The sequence below is a fragment of the Crocodylus siamensis genome, chromosome 11 (genome assembly GCF_052110815.1).
Source record: "Crocodylus siamensis isolate JL-2025a chromosome 11, ASM5211081v1, whole genome shotgun sequence".
Classification (NCBI taxonomy): Eukaryota; Metazoa; Chordata; order Crocodylia; family Crocodylidae; genus Crocodylus; species Crocodylus siamensis.
In genome coordinates, this window is record NC_143405.1 from 53,892,168 (window position 1) to 53,910,478 (window position 18,311).

At 42.8% G+C, this 18,311-nt stretch overlaps 1 protein-coding gene across 2 annotated transcripts in view; it reads right to left on the bottom strand.

Annotated features, from left to right (window-relative positions):
* Positions 1-18,311, bottom strand: part of GRM7 (glutamate metabotropic receptor 7) — a 527,701-nt gene that overhangs the window by 255,920 nt on the left and 253,470 nt on the right. The gene's annotated exons all lie outside the window — the stretch shown is intronic.

Genomic DNA, 18,311 nt, shown 5'->3' on the forward strand with positions numbered 1-18,311 from the left:
CATCTTTCCTTTGCAAATATCCACCCTTGAACTAATCAAGCAAGGACTTGGAACAAAGCAAGCATTTACAGCATTTAACCGTTAATTAATATCCAGAATTCTTAAGATAAAATGATTGCAACCAACATAATGGCAGCAACATAGAAAGCAATCATTGGCAAGGTTCTTGATATGAACATATTGAATATAACTATGTTAGTTTTATTACTCTTGTTTTAGAAACATAAAATTATTCAACATCTTCATTCCTTCCCTGCCACAGGGGAATGGGCTCTTCTTTTTTTCACTTCTCAAGCATAAAACTCTTTCATCATTTATAGCATTTTTAACATACACTTTTACCCTCAAAGTACTTTACATTGATAGTTAATACATTTTCAAAGATGCATAATAAGAAACTGCAATGGAGAGGAGTAATTAAAAGATGGAGGCATAGGAGAGAAAAAGATGTTTACTGGTAATGTTTAAAAATAAATGGAGAGTTAATGAGAAAAATGGCAAACCTGCTGTAGTGGAAATGCAGAGGAAAACATTCGCACACTGGCAAGTGCAAGATACCTGCCCATATTTAGGGTCTCACTTCTGCAAAAGAATAAAACCCACAAGCTTACGATATAAGCAAAATAAGCAAACAAAAAAGGAGAAAGCAAGTGCCAAAAAGGAAAACCATTGCAGAGCCAAGCATATCTGTGAGCACAAAATGTATGGACATAAAAATATGTAACTTTTATAAGATATTTTTCATCAATATATCTCTCAGCACTTTAACATGGAGGTCAGTATCATTACTCTACTGTTACATACTGGGTATGTCTACGTGTGTATTTATGCACACCTAAACTTAATGCACCTTTGTTTAAGGCACATTAAGGTGATTTAGGCACATGTCTACACATGGATGTGCTAATGCATATTAATATGCATTAAATTTAGACATGGATAGCTAAGTCACATTAGCACACATGCAGATGTGCTAATGCACATTAGTACAGTGTGTGTCCATTAATGCACACCGTGTTAATGTGCATTAGCACGTCTACACATGTGCTAATGCGACTGAGCTATTCATACCTAAATTTGATACCTGCTTTATGCTTTATACAGGTATCAAATTTAAGCTCACGTAGCTTTAAATTGCCACTTCTAAGGCGCATTAAGGGCACACATGTGTAGACACAGGCCCTTAGCGTGCCTTAAAAATGGTGACTTTAGGCTAAGCTCACTTAAAAGAGGCACACAGACATGCCCACTGAGAACCTGAGGCAAAAACCAATAGAGTAACTTGCCCACCAGTAGGACGCAAGCCAAGCCAAGAGTAGGCCCAGGACTCTTGGGCAGATAAAGAATTTTTCAGCTAAACTGAAAATATGAGGGGAAAAATTATTTTGGGTGAATCAAAACAGAAGCTTATCTGATTTTTCTTTCCCCTCCACCCCCTTCTAATAAATAAGGGGAAATATCATTCCTGTCAATCTGGAACTTTCTTTTGAAACATTTTGTTTTGTTTGGGGTTATTCAATCCATTATAACCTGCTTTCCTGTTTTAGCTCAAGTCATTTTTTAAATTAAATTACACTTTAGAAAAAGAAAACACACAAAAAAAACCCCAACTCTTCAAACATTTCATTGTCAAAGAGGTTTCCCAATGTTTGACCATGTCTGAAATTGGCTGAAATGTTACTGTTCACCCAAAAATATCTGCCAAACGTGACTTGAAGTTATACATGTTTGTTTCCTCCTAAAGTTCTTGGTTTTTCTTCTTCTTTTTTTTTTTGGATGGGGGGTATGGAGGAAGGATTTACTGTTGTCAAAAATATTCCACGGAATCAGAGAAAAAAAAAAGAGGGCTGGAAAGGGGCCTCAGGAAATAATCCAATTGAACTTCCTTCTCAGAGCAGAATTATCCCCGTCAAAACCACCCAGACAAATGTCTCCCTAACTGCTCATCCATCTAGCTTTGTTCTTAAGTTCCAGTCCAATGCTCTATAAACTTGCTCACACTGTCTCAAAAGGCAAAGACACCAATACTTGGGCACTGAATTGAAATGGACAGGGAAATCAATTAATACATCTCCGCTTGCCACAGAGTGCCTTTTGTTTGATGATCAACCTTTTTCTCCCTGTGACTCAGAATGAAAAACTGTTCTGCCTTGGCCTGCCTAAGGAGAATGTGAAGGCATTAGCTGTTCTTTAAAGGTATGAGTGCCCTCTCTAGCATTTCATCAAGCCAAGCTAAGCTACTCTGAATCGCCCGTGAGAAACTCTAGTTTCTCTTGGAAGTTTGGCGACTCAGGAGAATTTGTTGGGAAAGATTTAAAAAAAAAAAGTAGTAAAGAAAAACAGTGGCTTGTTGCAAAGTGCCAGATTTGTCACTTGAATTCCCGCTACTCTGATGCATCAGTGAATGGGACTAGGCATATTTTACAGTGTCAAAACTACCATGCCTTAGCATGCTGGGTAGAACCAATCTTTAGATATATTTGAAGCGAATGATGAGGTGTTTTGTAATCGAGCATAACTCTCCTTAACTTTCATTCAGATAGAAGTGTACACCTTGCAAGATTGAAAATATGGAGAAGGAACCCTAGATATGCCAGAAAATGGTGGATGACAGCGCTAAGTATATTTTAATGTGCTGTACCAACAAGAAAGTGTAATATCTCTGTAGGCTGGGGAAAAAGAATAACCTTTTGAGAAAATGCAGTAAGGAAAAGTAGATATGGTGACTTGTCTCTTAACCATGTCAATTTATCTTCAGGTTGATACAAAGACAGAATAGACAGAAGGAAATGAAAACAAGAGGCTTTTTTTTTTTTATAACCTATGAAGTGCTATAACCTATGGCATTTCTCTTGTTAAGGCTCCAGTTGCAATAAAGACCGTTGCTAATGTACCGTTATGGCAAAACAGGTAATGAAATCAATGTTTTAGGTTGAGCAACTGGATTATATCACAATGTAAATAATTGGCAAAAAGGGTTAAATATTCAGGACTCTAAATACTTCAATAGTCCCATCTCAGATGGACATTGTGCATTGTGTGGATCATGCAACCTCTTTTGTCTGAAGACTCAGAGAATGCAGCTGCTGTGGATATTAGTGTTTACAGATCCGTGTGTCTGAGAGATCCCTTTGTGTGGCAAAGCAGTTAGACAGAAGATAACCTATATCTGGGCTTATTAAACCAAAGTCTAATCAAGCCTTGGTCTGTAAGAGGAACAATAAGCTCTTTGCAACTGAATGGGCTCTAATTAAAGGTCTTCCCAGGTAACATTACAAGACTTTGAAATGGCACAGGGTATTGAAAGCAGGAGAGGAAGTAAATACGTTAGGGCAGGGGTTTTCAACCTTTTACAATCAGCGTACCCCCAGCAACCGGACACAGAGCAGTGTGTGTCCCCAGCAGCTGAATGCGGAGGGTGGTGGAGGTGGGGGAAGGGCAACACACGGCTGAATGCAGAGCGGGGGAGGGGTACGTGGCCAAATGTGGAGCGGTGGCATTGGCTGTATGGAACCTTCCCCTGCGTCGGGCTGGGCAGGCAGCACGGGATGATGTGTGGTGTGTCCCCACCCCCACATACCTCCCAGGGCTTTCTCAAGTACCCCGGGGATATGCATAACCCCGGTTGACAACCCCCAAGTTAGAGCTTGAAAAACCAGGGTTTGATTTCTTGTTCTGCCACAGACTTTATTATGTGACTATGAACAGGTAAGTTAGCCTTGTTGTGCTTCACATGCTCATGTGTAAAATGGGTAGAAAATGGCACTTCCTTACAGCCTTAGAAATCATTAGAAAGGATAAATGCATGATATATTGTGAAGTGGTCAGAAATGATAGTGGTGAGGGCAGTCTGAAGGAGGGAGATGCTTCTCCAGGCCCAGGGCTCAGACTAGTATTTTGGCTAAGGCTTTAGAAATTTGACTAGCTGGTGTAAAATTTAATGCCATTTTTGCCACCTCTGCTCCAGGTCAATGTGACTCATGTACATTTTGTGAAACTAAATAGAAAAGAAGCATATTACTAATATCATTGTAGCACCTAGCAGTTGCAGCCAGAGAAAAGGAAACCATTGTGCAAACACAGAACACAAAGATGAAGCCTGCCCCAAACAGCCTGCAATTAACATATGAGACAGGGCAGGAAACAGATACATATAACAGGGTGAGGAAGAAGAAACAATGTTGGCCTGTACTATAAGTGGCAATCTCATTGTGCCACTGGGTTATTTGCTTCATTATTGCAGGGATCACAGCTAAGGAAAGGTTTATGAAGGAGTCTGAAGGACAACAGTGGAGGCTTTGTGAGTTTTATGGAGCGCTACTCCCAAGCTTTTGAGTCAGAACAGGAGAAAGCAGATGTTTAGTTAGAAATGTATTCAGAGAGCAAGATTGGCTGTCATTATGGACTTGCTGGATGTAGGAGCGGACCTCCAAACAGTGACTTGAGAGATGATAGCTAGGGAAGGGATACGGTATGAAGGACCTTAAGGTTAGGGACAGACATTGAATATACACGGGTTTAAGTGATCAGGAACTGATTTAAACCTGTAACAGAACACATGTTCAGTGCACATAAACCAGTTTGAAAATGGCTGAAACCAGTATGAGATAAACCTGGGTGAATGTAGTATCAGACTTAACTGATTTGGGTCAAACCGATACATGCAATGTCTGTCCCAGACCCCTTGCTGGTTTAAGTTAAATCATACCCACCCCACCAGCATCCCAAATGCTTTGCAGCCCTGGGCTGGGCTCTCTGCTCCAGAGCAGGGCTGGTCCCGCACCTCTGCTCCCTAGCTGGCGCTCTGGCACAGTTACAGCAAGGTTTGCCCTGCTTCCCCCTGCCCATCCCCATCCCACTCACTACTCAGGCAGGAATTCCCCCCCTCCCCTCTCCCACAGCACAGACAGTAGCCAGCATGTGACATGCTAGCTAATACTGAGAGGTGTCTGTGTAAGGCAGGCAGGACGGTGGCTTAGGGCTTTTTGGAGCTAATCATCATGCCCCTCTGGTCTTTCCTTGCAAAAAGTTGGTTAAGAAGAGATTGAACTTATGAGAGGCTTTTGTCTTCTTGATGGGATGCTAAATGTTGTGTTATCAATTCCCTGCTGGCTCACTTGCTGGACAGGAGCAGCGAGCAGGGGGACCCCTCCCTAATCAGAGCGTCCTGCAGGGGCCCGGCCTCAACTCAGTATTGTGAAAGGCAAGGGAGGGCTGCTCTAGTGCCCCCCAGCTTCTAGCCTAAGCCCCTGCAGACATGTGCCTGCATTTTCTCAGTCCAGAGGGAATGCTCAAATTATTGCAAACCAATTCAGCCTAGCCAGGTTAGACTAACCTGCAAAGATTGAATCAATTCAAGCTCAGGTTTTCTGAATGTCTGTCCCTCGCCTAAATGTGAACATTGGTAGCTTATGTTTGTGAGACCGAGTAAAGTGGGATAGCAGAAGGGTAAAGAGGACTGAAATAGTCCTAGATGGGCTAGGAAAACAAATCATCCTTGCAAAAGCATTCTGAACGGACGAGAATGGGACCATGCTTCTATATTTGAAGGACAGAGAAAATGATATCACAGTAAACCAGATGAAAGCCTGGACGAAAGTTTTAGCTGTGTGAATGAGTTAGGAATTATGCCAATTTTATATCTGCCTACAAGTAACCAAAACCAAACTACAAAACCCACAAATCTGCTTCCAACTAAAGGGGCAACAATGTTATTAGCTTTCTTTTTTCTGTTTCCAAGTCCAAACCGAGCAGCACAGTGCAGTACAGTCTCTTTTAAAACAAGGTAAAGTGATAATCACTGAACTAAAGGCATTAGCTTGTGTTCCCATTCAAACTTGTGAGCTTATTTAAAAGACTTTAAATCCTGTGGAGGAACTCATTACAGACAGTCACGTGCCATTTTTCATTCCTTAACTATACTAGATGCCAAATTACTTAGGCACATATTCTCCAAATGGTATGTAAAGAATACGTTTAACTCTCTTACACTCATCATGCTCCTAATGCAAGAGGAAATACATGTGCACAGTTATTTGTACCATCAAATTAATTCACAATGCTCCTGAGGTAAAGACCTTGAAGGAAGCTAAGCAGTAAAATTGTGAAAGTTGCAAATTAAGGATATTGTCACAGGACTACTGCAGTAATAGATTATCCTTGACTGACTAGAAAACAGGCAAAGGCTTTGAATAGCTACAAACTGCCACAGCAATTAGAGGGAATCTCAGCATTCACAAAATCAAGCAGATCCTGGATTCTGCCACTGATAAGTACCGTCCATGCATAGCCACAGCAGCTGACAATCTCTAATCTCAGCAGCACTTAGAAAAGCCTCTGAGTCATCTTGTGGATTAGTTTCACTAAAAGTAATGCTCTATACCAATTGCTTACAAAGAGGGTTTCCGTTGTTGCTTTGTTTTTGCCTAGTGAGGGAAGAGAGCTGGTAAATAATTGAAAATTTTCAACCTAATGCAAAGTCTATTATAGTGAGGGATAGTACGTGGATCACATCTGAAAAGCTTTGAATTGCAGTGCTTCAGAGGCTTGCCGGCTCTCAAGTACTACTGCAGGCAGACATGTTCCCCCACGTTGCTGATCCTGATATAGTATGGTTAAGACTGACAGCAGATGTCTGATACTCATGTCTCCATTATGCTAGAAGAAAGAGATGTAGTAGTCTGAACGCTTAAACATAATCTTTTTTCCTATGTGTACAAACAAGCAGCTGCATCATTTAGACTTTGATTCTTTTTAGTACTAATGACATCATCCAAGTATGAAAGCAAAGTAAAAATTGAAACTTCTTGGAGACATTTAAGGGGCAGAGTACATTCTTTCTTTGATGCGTAGTGAATCTCTGTTGTCAATGTGAAGATAACTGTGCAATTAATAAAAACAATTCTTTTATTTGGGTTTTTTTCCTGAAGATGCTGGCAAACAGTAATTGATGACATAAATCAATTACTTATGATTGATGGCATGCTGGGATGAGATGCACTACATCTCTCACCCAAGGGTAAATGCATTATTTCCTCTAGGTTGGCTGATCTCATTTGGCGGGTTTTAAATTAGCTTCGTTGGGGGAAGGGGCTGTCCAAAGAGGAAGGGATGTTTCGCCAACTAGCAAGGCAACAAGAACATCAGAAACCCAGGTAAGCAACAATGGGCACAGCAGTCCTGGGAGCAGGGGGGAGGTACGTGCAGTCTCAGGAGGCCTCACATGTCTGTACACTAATGCACGTAGTATGGGGGGAAAACAGGAGGAACTTTGCCTTCTGATAGCAGGGATGAATCCAGACTTAGTAGGGCTCACAGAAACCTGGTGGGATCCTACTTACAACTGGGCAGTGGGCATTCAGGGATACACACTATGTAGAAGGACAGGACTGGGAGAAAAAGCAGGGGGGGGGTTGCCCTCTATGTCAAAGTGCAACTCACATAGTCAAGAATTAGGTTTGGGGCAGAGGAAGGTCAGGCAGAGGCACTGTGGGTCAAACTTCAAGGGGGGCAAGGTGAAAGGGATCTTATGGTGGGCGCCTACTATAGACCACCCTGCCAAGGGGTTGAGTTGGACCAGAATTTCTCAGTACAGCTTATGGAGGCAGTTAGGTCTAGGGATGTCACTTGTCATGGGGGATCTAAACTACCCAGACATCTGCTGGGAGAAGCAGTCAGCCTGGTCTGACCATTCATGTAGGTTCCTAGCTGAAATACAGGGCCTCCACCTTATCTAGGCGGTGCACAGCCGCACTAGAGGAGATGCCTTGCTGGACCTGGTCTTGGCCACTGGGGATGACCTGGTGAGGGGACTGCAGGTCCTTGACCACCTGGGTGACAGCGATCATCGCCTGCTGGAATTCACCATCCAGTGCAAGGTGTTGAGGGCTTATACCAAGACTAAAGCCCCTGACTTCAGAAGGGCCAACTTCAATGAACTTAGGAGATTAGTGGGGGAGGCACTGAGGGCCCAAAAGATAGAGGATATGGGAGTCCATGAGGGATGATCGTACCTTAAGGGAATGATCCTCCATGCTCAGAGTGTGACAGTCCCAGAGAGAAAGAAGGGGGGTAAGAGTGCTCTGAACCCCCCATGGGTTTTAAGAAGGCCTTTGACACTGTCTCTCACCCCATTCTCATTAAAAAATTGAGCGACTGTGACATTGGGAGGGGCTATCACCAAGGAGGATTACTTCTCTTTGGCCCCTCCCTTCCACCGGGTGTACGCCTCAGGCAAGTCTTCATATACCCTTCAAGATCAGTAGCCAGATAAATGGCTGAGATCCAAGATTCAAGCAAGCATTTGATTGTAGCCTCAATTTTTTGGTGCATATCCATTTTTTGAGAGCTATATGCTTGACTGGAACTAGCAGCTGCTCTCATGAAAACAGGTGCATTAACAGGAAGGCAGAGACTACCAGTCTGATGCATGTGGTATATTTCTCCGGTTCCCAGAATTGTTATTTGAAGAGACAAATGCACTTGCATAACTAAGATCTTTTGAAAGATATGTCTGAAAAACAATTTCATTTTGTTCTTGAAAATTTCTTTTTTCTCTATCGCTGTTCAAAAAATGTGGATGTAAGGTCTTTTTAACAGGCATCTTTTCAACTCCTTAACTGTTGCCAGCAAATGTTTGTTAAGTGACAGAAAAAAATCTATGAACAGAAACAAGGAATGAACCTGATAGATATATATAGATATATATATAGAGAGAGATATAGATAGATCTATCTATCTAGATAGATAGATAGATATTTGTACACACACGTGTATGTATATCTATATATATACATGCTATATATAAAAGCATTTTCCAAACATACCTTTGTTCAGCACGTAAGGCATTAAGGTAGCACAGTCTTCCAAGAAAAGAAAAGAGAGCAAGACAAACCATTTCCCTAAACAGTAAGTTGAAAATTGCTTGGTCCTACACAGTTACTAGTTTTCCCAGTGGTTTCAGCCACTTTGGCAGACAGACCCAATTGTTTTAAATCGTTGCAGTCATTAGAATTCCCAGCACTGCAAGCCACTGGCAGTAGGGAGAGGTAGAACAGATACACGCCAACACTTAGACTGAAAGTAACAATATCTCTCAATCGTGTTTTGGCAGGCAAACAATACACAAATCAGAGTTAGGGTTTTCTTCCTTGATTAGTGGACAGTATGGAAGGCTTTTATTAGCTACCCAAAATACACATTTAGTTTAGAGGGAAGTAGAGCGAAGAGTCTCGGGTAATGAGTTAATGCACATGGGAAAAGTTTGGGATTGGAACATTTTGTCAGACCAATACTCCTTTGAGACCTGATTTTGAACAGATTTTTGGACTGGTTAAGAGATCTGTCTAGGTTCTGAAAATATCCACTTGTCCAGTTGGACATTTCATTCATCTGAACATTTTTAAAGTCCCTTCTCCATGTTCACAAAACTCAAAGTGACAGGACAATCAGATAATTTGCTTGCTCGCAGGCTTTCCCAATCCCCTCCATTTCAAAATGGTCAGAACTAAATCTATTTATACTGAAATAACAGTGGTTCTCTGAGACGTGTTGTCCATATAGATTTCACACTAGGTGCATATGTACCCCAGGCATGGAAGTGAGATTCTTTCTGAACTGCAGTGTCCATTGGAGCTGTGCATATACAGCATACCTTCACAACCACTGCAGCCACTGGTGCAAGGACTCTGAGTTAGCAGGAAGGGAGGGTGGGGTGAGAAATCTCTGGGTAAGTAATAATTCTTTCATACTGGAATGATTTTCTCCACAGATTCCAGTCAGCCAGTTACCATGTACCTGAAAGTCCTTAAAAAGTGACTGCAAGTCTTATCAAAGCTATCACCTGATCTTCAAACCTGCTCCAGGGAACAGCAGGAGGTAAATATATAAAGAGAGAGTTCAATAGCTGTATGCTGAATCACCGCTTATTTGTGCTGAAGTTGGGTAAGAGTGGCCCAACTCTTGGCTCATCTGATCTACCGGCATGGAGGGCTCCATGGACTTCTCAAGCAAGGACAACTTAAATTGGTTTTCCCGTTTGCTAGGGCTCTTTCTTCAAAGCAGCAACAGATGGAACAGTATTCCATTATCTGTACCTCTGAACCAAGAGGTCATAACCGTGGCCATCATTTATAGGTCTGATGGAGGCACATGGCAGGTGCCAGTTCTCGATACTTAATGCTTTTGATTTCACCTCAACAAGATGGAAATCCCTTGTACAAGATAGAGCCAGGGGACAAAATTTCCTAACAGAAAAAATGATTTAAGTCACCAGGCTAGGCACATATGCATATTCTAAGCCCAACTAAATCCAGTGAAAGATTACATAAAGTAAGCTGTGTCCAATTGCTGAAAAGAGTCATTGACAGTGCGCCATCTTACAGCCACACCTGGAGAAAAAGATCTGAATGGCACTCAGTGCCATCCTTTTCCATCAACAGCACTCACAAGGACATGAAGAACACAAACATGGCTGAAACAGATATTGTTATTAGGGGGGAAAAAATCAAGTCTAGAGTGAAATCTGTGCAAACAATCATTTTAAAGAAGAAAATTATTTTCTTTATAGTGCAAAACAGATCTGTGGTGTTCTAGCAGGCGCCGCTGTGTTACTCAGAATGTTATTTCTCTGGGCTGCTTCCAATCTGAATTACAGGTTAAAGTAGCCCCAGAATTTCTGCAGCATTTCAAATTTCCTATCCTATTAGGCCTTGTCCTACATAGGTTAGGAGTTGTTTTGGAGTTACAGTCCAAAGGATACATAAATTTAGCCCAACTAGTTCTAAAGCTACAAATGCATGGTTGATTTCCTAAAAACCTCTATTGGAATGTTATATAAAGGAAACAAAATAAATGAATAAAAGATATTCAAGAATATCTGGAAGAGAGTCTACATGTACAGATATGAAACACCCATCCTCTCCCAAATTTCATTTCCAGTTGAAGCCTTGATGAAAGTAATTAATGTCACTTATTTAAGCAGACTTTCTGTCTGAAGAATCATCATTATCAGTTTATCCCTGTTGAAAAGAGAAGCGTCTTCAGCTTGATTTTGATTCATACAACAGCCACTGTATCTTCACATTCTGCAGAAGGAGTTTAATATGACAAAATAAGGCTGGGAACCTGGGGACTTCAATCTTAAACTACTACTTACAGCACAGGCAATTAGGGCTGTGAGAGTAGCTGACTTTTTGCTGAACCAAAAAACTGGAAACAAAAAAGGATCAAATAAAACTGAATTTACTGTGTTTCAGCTGATATCGTTACAACAAACACAAACATCCCAGGAAAAAAACCATTCTGAAAATTCCGTTTGATTCAAAATAAAATGTTCCATTTGATTCACATGCAAGAGAAGCAAAGGAAATGGAACTAGATTCACAAAGGAGGAGGAAGAGGAGCAGCTTGTGGGGTCTCTAGCAGCTAAAACACTGTGATGAATACCTAATGATTTTTATTACAAAGTGGGACAGCTCCTACAGTGGAGACAGAGGAAAAGACCGTCCCCCTGGAGCCTGGTAGATAGCTGTAGGTCAATTTCCGAGGAGGTGGGAGTTGCAAATTCAACTCCTCTTGGCACAGTAACTAACGGAGTCGTCCTGCGGGAAGATTCTAATGCCGGCGTGTTCTAATGACACAGCTATTGGATAAAAGAGTCTGACACCTCCACCAGCATCGAGCCTCAAATACTCTTTTCCTGACTATTTGATGAATTTGACCTGAATTCAAGTATACTTTCATGGAGAATTTTCTCCTGAATCTAACAGTGGTTACAACTTAAAATGGAATAAACAAAGAGAAAAAAAAGTTCAGTGAGAGCTGGCACGTCTACACATCACTTTACAGTGATGTTGCAATGGCACTGAGTTTTAGGACTTCCCAAAGTATGGGTGGTTACTGCGCTGTGAGCGTGGCACACAGTTAGTGGGGCCCTGCAGTGGGGGAGAGGGAAGATGGGGAAGAGTTCCCATCTAGGGCCAGGCAGCCCTGTGTGCAGAGACTGCTCCAGGCAGAGCTCTCCCCCTCCTCCTCTCCCATCCCCCACCCCAGTTGCAACACGTAGGGGGTGCACAGGGGCGCACGTGTACCCCGAGAGCACTAGTGCACCCCCTGTAATGCCACACTCCCTGTTCAGCTGGTGGACAGGGAGGAGCACCAGTGCCCCCCCTGCGAGCGCCAGCCAGGGAGTGGGCCCGCCAGCAAAAGCGGCCGCGCTGCTTCCAGAAGTGGACATGGGACTTCCGGAAGCGGTGCGACTGCTTTTTGGTGAGTGAGATTGGCCGCTGGGACCCCCTCCCCCCCCAGTTGCTGACTGGTGCCGGGGGGGCACATGTCAGGGGGGCACTCGAGACACCCATGCCCCACCCCACAGCAGATGCTTCCTCTTCCTCTGCCCTCTACCCTCTGAACCCTGCAGGCTGAGCTGGGGGTTTAAACCCTGCCTCAGTCTAACTCAGGCCTGCCAGGGCCTAGCCATGCCCCCCTCAGCTCAGCTTCCCTGTTGGAAGGGAAGGGCTGCTCTAACGCCCCCGGGCCTGAGCCACTGCAGGCATGTGCCAAATGTCTATCCACCTGCAAATTGATTCACTCTGTGCAGGTTACACTAATAGCATGTAGACACACCCACAGAGTAATATATTTGAATCTAAATAAGAGCAAAGTGAAAAGCTTAAACTGAAAAAAAATGATATTGGTGCAACAAATTCAAGGCTGCAACATCTTTTTCTTCATTTTCTGCTTTACCTTAAGAAAAATTGTTTATGGGTAGGATCTAGTATTTCAAGTACTATTGAAAACAGGCATTAAAGCTACCCTAGCGTACTGATACAGTACATATGTCAGGTTCTCTTTTATAAATATCCCCAACCATAATTATAACTTCAATCTTCCTTTCCTCCATTAAAAAAACAGTTGTGATATTAATTTCGTACTGAAAAAGAATATTATTGCATTTTCAAACAAGCAATTGTGAATATTTGATACTGAAAAAATATTTTCTATACAGAAAAGGATTTTACGAAAGTAAAATAATAAATAAGGAAAAATCAGCAACACGGGGAGAAAAAGAGTGTTTGCAAACCAGTTAATTTCTGTTTCAATATGCAATACAAATTCTTGAGGACAAATTAAAGTCACGTGGAATTGCTTGACAGTATTGTGTTTTATGCCTGGATTTGCTCACGTACCTGTAGGATGGTCTGAAGTACTCAATGTTGTCCTACAATGTTCTTTTTGGAAGTAATGGGAGCTTTACCATTTATTTTAAAGGCTCAATATTAGCCCAACATTGAGCACTTTTCCACCTCCTACCTTTAATTACATTCCACCCTGAAAGCACATACAATCATTATGGCCCACGGGTGTCAAAGATACAGTTAATGTGAAACCTGTGAAACTCTGTCATCTGGCCCCTGGTGCTGCCCTTGGGTCTACAGTTCACCCAGAGGCCGTATGCAGCGATCACTAGACTGGCCTTGGGTGCAGGGCCCAGGATTTGCACTGCACATGAGGCCTACTTTGGCCATCCCAGGACATGTACCATATACAGCACATGTCCAAGCCAAATGTATGTCACACACAGCACATGCACCTGCTGATCCATGACATGTGTTGCACACGGTGTCCACACCCACTGGTCTAGGGTGTGCTTTGCACATGGTACCCTTCTTGCCACTCTGGAGTGAGCACTGAATGCAAGTCATGTCCTGGACCTGCAGATGCATGCACCTCATTCAATACATGCCCTAAACTGGCTGGAGTGAGCACCACACACACTGGATCCGCATGTGGGGGAGGGCTGGTGGGGCCATGCACCTTTCATCCAGACCATGAACTGTCTCTACACCCCTCATCCAACCTGCAGGGTAATACCCCTGCTGTACCCTCTCCTGAATCAGCTCCCTAAGCTCATTTCCCAACCGTTTGTAAAAGAAGTATTTTACCTCTCCCCTTTCTTCCTTAAAAGCAATAAGAAGGCTGACAGTTCTCTTCAGCTGGTTTAAGGGGGCTGTCAAAACCCAGCCTGGGGAGAGTGCCCCCAAGTGAAGGCCATAAGACCATTTTAAGAGCCCCTCAGCAGCTTTAGTATGTAGTGTTTTTAAAGGCATGACTGGAGGAAGACAACATCACATTACATTGTTTCTCCCAGGCAGAGGGGAATAGTCATGAATCAGACAGACCCCCAGGGATGCCCATGTTATCCCAGCAGTGAAGCTGTCCTGAACTGGGAAGGAATGAGTGTAGATTAATCCTACCCTACCTCTCCTCCCGCTGGTTTACCAATAAAATCTTTGTAAGATAGACTTCCAGAAAATTGTTTTGCACATGTTCAGCCACTTGTAAGCTGTTCGAAGTATCACCCATCTACCTCCAGTATTAAGGACCAAGAGGCATCTATAGCAAATAAAGCATTGCTTCAGTATCTCAGGGTAACTGTGATTCTGTGCTATTTTAATTCTGGTGTAGCAATAAGTATAAGGCTCTTATTCCTCAAAGTTCTCCAAAAACTCTCTCTCTTATCACAACTTAATTGTGATAAAGAGCAAAAGATATTGGCCTAAATTATTTGCCTACAAAGAGACTCTTCTTATCAAAGCAAGTTAGGTAATACTTGCAATGTTGCTTCAGAAAGTTTTGTTATCTGCTTTTAATTAATAAAATGAATCTTCATTAATAAAATGAATGTTTGGATTAATTTGATTAGTATGTTACTTTAAAATAAGAGCCATTGAAAAATGTTTCATGGATGGGTGTATCAGAATTTTGGAATAGGCTGGAAGGCAAATACAGACTGGAGGAAAGTACTGTAAGGTGGATATATATGTGGTTGGATCATCATGCTCAATGAACAGTCATCAATAGCTGAGTGTCTAGTCAGGAGGAAGTATCAATTAGAGAGCCCCAGGGTTCTGCCCTGAATTCAGTATTGTTTAATGTTTCACCTTCCTTGGAAGCATCAGATAGTGGCTGTGGCTAAGACTGGACATTTTGACTGAGGTGCACAAATATGGGAGTGTGCTGGGACTTAAGTGGGGACGTTCATGGCTTTTTGACCCCTCTGCTCAGGGTTAGACCAATTGCTGTATTTGGGGTCAGGAAGGAATTTTATTCCATGGTCAGACCAGCATGGACTGTCGGGGGTTTTGCCTTCCTTTTTAGGAGGAGGTATGGCTCTTCCTTGGATCTTTCAAGTGCCTTTTAACAACTGTGGCAGCAGCAGGATATTGGCCACCACGGTCTCCGTGCTTTGCCTGTGGTAGAGTGTTATGTCTCGTGCCCATGACAAGGCTGACTGTGTAGCTTTGCAAACAGGTTAGACAATGGGTTTGTATAGGATATTTTTTATAAGGATGATCCTGGAAGATCGGGTTAGATCCCTTGCAGTGCTACTTTTCTATGATTCTGTGAATATCTTTGTAGACATCTGGAGATGTAGGGGTCCCCGAGCTTCCTGTGCTCGCCCACCATGACTTTGATGACTAAAAGGAAGAGGTTCTGATATACATAAGCAGCTCAGAGGCTAGGTGTGTGTCTACAAAGCCAAGCACAGTGCCTGAAAGATCCCCGTGCTGCATAAGGCACCTAAGGCATGGGTGAGATTCCCCGCGTTAATTAATCAATTAAGTCTTCAACAAAGCTTCAACCACCGGCCGCTGCATCTGCTGGCTGTCTCAGTTAGATCTCTCCCTCTCTTCTCAACCCATTCCCTTGTCTGTCCTTTCAGGTGTGGGCAAAGGAGTGAGCTGCAGCAGGTTCTCTAGTCAGTCCCACGACCGGCTGGCCTCAGCAGGCCCTCAGCTACCTTGGTCTGCTGCTGTGCCTGCTTCCAGGTGCTCAGGCGCTCTGCTCCTTACTCAGCGAATGCAGACTCGGCTCCTGGCTCCTGCTCCCTCGTGAATGCCCATAGGCAACGGGTCTCCTGGGTAATCCCCCTTTTATCCTGGCATGATTGCTAAAATGGATCCCAGGTGTGATCCTGTCTCTCTTCCGCCTGCTAAGTCTTTCCCTCCGGGAGTAACAGGACTCGTCCTCAAGTCCCTGTTACAATCTTCATACAAAATTTTGATTTGGATGATGGGATTGAATGCATGCTTAGCAGATTTACAGATGATAACAAGTTGGACAGACTTGTAGACGCTCTGGAGGGCAGGGCTAGGATCCAGAATGATCTGAATTAATTGGAAAAATGGTCGCCAGTCAACCAGATGGAATTCACAAAGGATAAATGCAAAGTCCTGCACTGGGGTGGAATCACTGCATGCACATGTGCAGACTGGGGAATGGCTAACTAGGCTGCAATACTGCAGAGAAGGACCTAGGGCTTACAGTAAACCATAAACTGAACATGATACAACAGTGTGCTCTTGTTGCAAAAAAAAAGCCAACAGCAGGCTGGCTTGTATTAACAGGAGTGTCATTTGCAAATCAAGGGGAAACAATTCTTCTGCTCTATTCAGCACAGATGGCACCAGTTTGGGGTCCCACACTTTGAGAAGGATGTGGACAGATTGGAAAGAATCCAGAAGAGAGCAATAAAAATGAGTACAAACCTGGGAAGCACGACTTGTGAGAAAAGGCAGAAAGAGCTAGGATTATTTAGTCCCTAGAAGAGAAGACTGAGGCAGGATTTGATAACGACCTTCAAATACCTGGAGGTGATTAAAGAGAGGAAGGAAATGGGCTTTTCTCTGTGGAGACAGGACTAGGAGGAATGAACTCAAGTTATATCAGGGGAGATTTAGGTTGGAGATCAGGAGAAACTCTCTGACTCTGAGGATGGTCAAACATTGGAACAGGTTATATAGAGAAATTGTGAAATCTCCTCCCCTGGACATTTTCAAGAGCAGGTTGGACAGACACATGGTTGGGATGGTTTGATCCTGCCTTAAGCAGGGGGCTGGACTAGATGACCTTGTGAGGTCCTTTCTTTTCCTTTCTCCCTATGATTCGATGATCTTAAGAGAGTGCGCCTACCTTTTAAAATAAATAAACTCGATTGCTTTTGAAGACACTGACTGTTCCATGAATGGGGGACTGGTGCCAAAGAAATTAAGTCTGATACTTATTAAATTCTATACTAGAGAAAAGCAATCTGAACTTATTTGTGCCCTTTTAATTCTTTTTCTCCCTCCTCTCCCCTTTCTATGTGCCCTTCCATTACTCCATCCCTGCCATACTGAAATCAGATCTTTTCTTCCTGACCTCAGAAAGCAGGGACACATTCTTTCTGCTTGTCTCTCTCTCTCTCTCTCTTTCTTTCTATCCTGCAAACAATTTAAAGGGACTCACTAAGTAAGGATAGGAATTTGTAGTTCAGTACAATTCAAAGGAATAGTACCTGTAGCACCCAGCTGGGTTGCTGCCAGAGGAAAAGGGGTTGAGAGAGAAAGAGAGAGAGAGAGAGAGAGAGAGATAAGATATTTCTGTGCTGTTTCTTCATTAAAATGGGTTGGAGGTTCCATCAAAAGGAGCAACCACCCACAGCCAATTCATTTTCATCCAGTTCAGCACTCTAAGGAAGGCCTGCCCAGAATATGTGGATTTGGGTAGCATTTCTAATTCCTCTAAACTGAATGTGAAAACTCATGGACTTTCCTCTGACTGCTTAAAAACATTAGGACACAAGTTGCTGTATGTCTGACTGCCACTGAGATGCAGTTACACATACTGAATAAATATCAGCTTTCTATTTACAATCATCATAAGACACTGGGCTAAAATCCACATGCACAATCCAAATCCTTTCCCTTTCCTTTCCCATTTCAGTGGAAACTTCCTTAACACTTGAGATGGACATCCACGATCCACCCTCGCATACAGAAGCATGCCAGTTCCTCTCCACAGTATTCAGCGGACCAGTTTCCGCCACCCAAGTATCTAATAACACCATTTTTGCAATGCCATTACGTGTTCTGTATATATCTATCAAGTTACACAGAAGTAACTCTAGGAATGTTTTTGAGGTTCACAAGTTCTACAGGGACTATTTTCTATGTCACTGCCTGTAGAACAGTCTCTTCCATGAGTCCACTTGTATAAAGCCACAAAGAACTCTTAAAATTGCTTTACATAAAAAAGCTTCATGTTCAAGTCTGTCTCTTGCTTCTTCGGGATGAGGAAGTGAGTGCTGACTACCAGTGAACTTCCTCCCAGCTATATCTCCTTCCCAGTTTGATTCATACTGGTCACAAAACAATGGATCATTAAAAAGTAAAATTATTATGCGTTTAAAAACCTGTTGATGACGCAAGACTGAAACCTGTGCCCTTTGCTGCGATAATCTGGGAGGATTATAATCAAAGCAGGGCTTT